At 45.2% G+C, this 4,527-nt stretch overlaps 1 long non-coding RNA gene across 1 annotated transcript; it reads left to right on the forward strand.

The window, feature by feature from the left end:
* Positions 1–3,851: 3,851 nt before the first annotated feature.
* On the forward strand, positions 3,852–4,217 carry LOC139026509 (uncharacterized). Its single transcript, XR_011478323.1, has 3 exons — positions 3,852–3,986; positions 4,027–4,094; positions 4,184–4,217. It is a non-coding gene; the product is annotated as an uncharacterized lncRNA (long non-coding RNA).
* The last annotated feature ends 310 nt before the right edge of the window (positions 4,218–4,527 follow it).

Below are 4,527 nucleotides of genomic sequence, written 5' to 3' on the forward strand. Positions count from 1 at the left end.
GGTTATAGGACATCTAGGTAGGGGGTCTGTAAAACTGTCCAGGGTTAAGGGGTTAACCTGTTATGGTTAGTGGTTCCGCTAGTGGAATGTTTCGACAACATCCGGTGAAATTGCAGAGCGCGAAATTCATTTTTTTTGTTGTTGAAATATTTAACTTTCCTACATTCACAAGTGCAATACACCAAATTAAAGCTTAACTTCTTGTTCATTCAGCCACCATGTCAGATTTCAAAAAGGCTTTAAGGCGAAAGGAAACCATGTTATTATCTGAGGACAGCACCCCATCAAACAAACACATGACAATCATATTTCAACCCGCCAGGCGCGAAACTCAGAAATAACGATATAACTCATGCCTTACCTTTGAAGAGCTTCTTCTGTTGGCACTCCAATATGTCCCATAAACATCACAAATGGTCCTTTTGTTCGATTAATTCCGTCAGTATATCTCCAAAATTTATTTGGCGAGTTTGATTCAGAAAAACACCGGTTCCAGCTCGCCCAACATGACTACAAAATATCTAATAAGTTACCTATAAACTTTGTCCAAACATTTCAAACAACTTTCCAAATCCAACTTTAGATATTTTAAAACGTAAATAATCGATAAAATTTAAGACGGGATACACTGTGTTCAATTGCGGCTAAAATGAAAGTGGAGCAAGCTTCAGGTCGCGGGCCCTAAACAAAAGAGTACACTAGGCTGGACCCTCGTTCTGAATAGCCATACTTCTTCATTTCTCTAAAGAAAAACATCAACCAATTTCTAAAGACTGTTGACATCTAGTGGAAGCAATAGGAACTGCAACCAAGTGCCACAGACATCTAGGTTCCCATAGAAAACCAATTGAAAACACAGTGAACTCAACAACAACAAAAAATCCTGGATGGTTTGTCCTCTGGGTTTCGCCCGCCAAATAATTTATGTTATACTCACAGACATTATTTTAACAGTTTTAGAAACTTCAGAGTGTTTTTTATCCAAATCTACCAATTATATGCATATCCTAGTTTCTGGGCCTGAGTAGCAGGCAGTTTACTTTGGGAACGCTTTTCATCCAGACGTGAAAATACTGCCCCCTATCCCAAACAGGTTTTAAGTAGCCTGGTGGATAGGAGTGTTGGAACAGTAACCGAAAGGTTGCTGGATCGAATCCCTGAGCTGACAAGGTAAAGATCTGTTTTTATGCCCCTAAGCAAGGCATTAACCCACTGTTTCTAGGGCGCCGATGATGTGGATGTCGATTTAGGCAGCCCCCCCCCCCCGAACCTCTCTGATTCAGAGGGGTTGGGTTAAATGCGGAAGACACATTTCAGTTGAATTGGAATCATTCAGTTGTACAACTAACTAGGTATCCCCTTTCCTTAAAGGACATCAGGTTCTAGCCTTGGGTCAGGGGTTATGGATAACCCTGGCCCTAAACCAAGCCCTAAACCTGGCCCTAACCCTGGCCCTAACCCTGGCCCTAACCCAGGCCCTAACCTGGCCCTAATCCAGGCCCTAACCCAGGCCCTAACCCTGGCCCTAAACCTGCCCTAACCCTGGCCCTAATCAAGGCCATAACCCTGGCCCTAACCCAGGCCCTAACCCTGGCCCTAAATCCAGCCCTAACCCAGGCCCTAAACCTGGCCCTAACCCAGGCCCTAACCCAGGCCCTAACCCAGGCCCTAACCCAGACCTAACCCAGGCCCTAAACCAAGGCCTAACCCAGGCCCTAAACCAAGCCCTAACCCAGGCCCTAACCCAGGCCCTAACCCTGCGCCCTAACCAGGCCCTAACCCTGGTCCTAACCCAAGCCCTAACCCAGGCCCTAAACCAAGCCCTAACCCAGGCCCTAAACGAAGCCCTAACCAGGCCCTAAACCTGGCTCCAGCAGCTCTTTCACACTCTCAGCTTCCATCAATAAAGTGTCTGTCCTGGCTGTGGTGTAAAATCAAATCAAATCAAATTGTATTTGTCACATGCGCCGAATACAACAGGTGTAGACCTTACAGTGAAATGCTTACTTACTTAACCAACAATTCAATTTTAAGAAAAAATTCCCCCCCCCCCCCCCCCCCCAAAATAAAAATAAATCAAAGTAACAAATAATTAAAGAGAAGCAGTAAAATAACAGTAGTGAGGCGGTGATGCCGGTCAATGTGAGGGGGCACCGGTTAGTTGAGGTAGTATGTACATGTAGGTAGAGTTATTAAAGTGACTGTGCATAGATAATAAAACAGAGAGTAGCAGCAGCAGCGAAAGAGGGGTGGGGGGGGGGGCAATGTGAATAGTCTGGGTAGCCATTTGATTTAGCTGTTCAGGGAGTCTTATGGGTTGGGGTAGAAGCTCTTAAGAAGCTTTTTGGACGCCGACTTGGCGCTCCGGTACCGCTTGCCGTGCGGTAGCAGAGAGAACAGTCTATGACTAGGGTGGTTGGAGTCTTTGACAATTTTTAAGTCCTTCCTCTGACACCGCCTGGTATAGAGGTCCTGATGGCAGGAAGCTTGGCCCCAGTGCCTTGCGGTCGAGCCGAGTAGTTTGCCATAACAAGGCAGTGATGCAACCAGTCAGGGTTGCATCTGTAGAACCTTTTGAGGATCTGAGGACCCATGCCAAATCTTTTCAGTCACATGAGTGGGAATAGGTTTTGTCGTGCCCTCTTCACGACTGTCTTGGTGTGCTTGGACCATGTTAGTTTGTTTGGACCATGTCCTGGCTGTGTGTCTGTTCTGGAACAAGCAAAGCTAGACATGTTCTCTCTCTTTCTTTCCCTTAACACCTCCTACTCTTTTCTGTACAAACTCAAAGCTAATGTCCTTCAGTATAGTGTTGACTAAAGCCTAATGTCCTTGACTATAGTGTTGACTAAAACCTAATGTCCTTCAGTATAGTGTTGACTAAAACCTCATGTCCTTGACTATAGTGTTGACTAAACCTACTTGTCCTTCAGTATAGTGTTGACTAAACCTCATGTCCTTCAGTATAGTGTTGACTAAAACCTAATGTCCTTCAGTATAGTGTTGACTAAAACCTCATGTCCTTCAGTATAGTGTTGACTAAACCTCATGTCCTTCAGTATAGTGTTGACTAAAACCTACTGTCCTTCAGTATAGTGTTGACTAAAACCGAATGTCCTTGACTATAGTGTTGATAAAACCTCATGTCCTTCAGTATAGTGTTGACTAAAGCCTACTGTCTTCAGTATAATGTCCTGTATGTATCCAGATAAGTGTTGCAGTATTGGGATGTATTAAGGGAATTGAGCAGATGTGCTGTGTCATGAAAACATGGTTAAAATATGTTTATGCTGATGTCAATCGACATGGGGCTCCGAGTGGAGCGGTATAAGGCACTGCATCTCCGTGTTCGAGTCGTCACCGCAGACACCCTGGTTGAATCCAGGCATGTTTACACAACCGGCCGTGATTGGTAGTCCCATAGGGCGGCGCACAATTGGCCCAGCGTCGTCCGGGTTTGGCCTGTGTAGGCCGTCATTATAAAACGGACTTGCCTAGTTAAATTAAAATAAAAATAAAATGGGTATTGTTTCTATCCCTGGCAGTGATAATACCATGAACAGATCTATAGGGTAATGTGGAGACGTGCTCTTTTGTGTCCTTTCCAGGGGATGTTGGTAATATTCAATACCACACACTCTGGATCTGGCTGCCTGGCTCTCCTGGTGTGAACAGGATGTACTTACACCGTGTGATGAAGCAGAATGCACACGTCACTGTCACGATTGAACCCCCTACTGAGTGTGAGCATTCATTGTAAGTGGTGTAAGGAAATTCAATATCAGTCTTCTGAATTGATTCAATTATACATGAGGTTCTATAATATTTTCCCTGATATGACTGGTTAACTAGGTGGTTGGAGCCAGTCAGGTTAATATGACTGGTAACTAGGTGGTTGGAGCCAGTCAGTGTTAATATGACTGGTAACTAGGTGGTTGGAGCCAGTCAGGTTAATATGACTGGTAACTAGGTGGTGGACTGGGCCAGTCCAGGTTAATATGACTGGTAACTATGGTGGACTGGGAGCCAGTCAGGTTAATATGACTGGTAACTAGGTGGTGGGAGACAGTCAGGTTAATATGACTGGTAACTAGGTGGTTGCGCCAGTCAGGTTAATATGACTGGTAACTAGGTGGTTGAGTCAGTAGCGCATGGCCAGTCGGTTAATATGACTGGTAACTAGGTGGTTGGAGCCAGTCAGGTTAATATGACTGGTACTAGGTGGTTGGAGCCAGTCAGGTTAATATGACTGGTAACTAGGTGGTGGGAGCCAGTCAGGTTAATATTGGACTGGTAACTAGCGTGGTTGGAGCCAGTCAGGTTAATATGACTGGTAACTAGGTGGTTGGAGCCAGTCAGGTTAATATGACTGGTAACTAGGTGGTGGGAGCCAGTCAGGTTAATATGACTGGTAACTAGGGTTGGTCTGGATTGGAAAGCCAGTCAGGTTAATATGACTGGTTAACTAGGTGGTTGGAGCCAGTCAGGTTAATATGACTGGTAACTAGGTGGTGGGACTGGGAGCCA

Source organism: Salvelinus sp. IW2-2015, unplaced genomic scaffold (assembly GCF_002910315.2).
Source record: "Salvelinus sp. IW2-2015 unplaced genomic scaffold, ASM291031v2 Un_scaffold4962, whole genome shotgun sequence".
In the NCBI taxonomy this organism is placed as follows: domain Eukaryota; kingdom Metazoa; phylum Chordata; class Actinopteri; order Salmoniformes; family Salmonidae; genus Salvelinus; species Salvelinus sp. IW2-2015.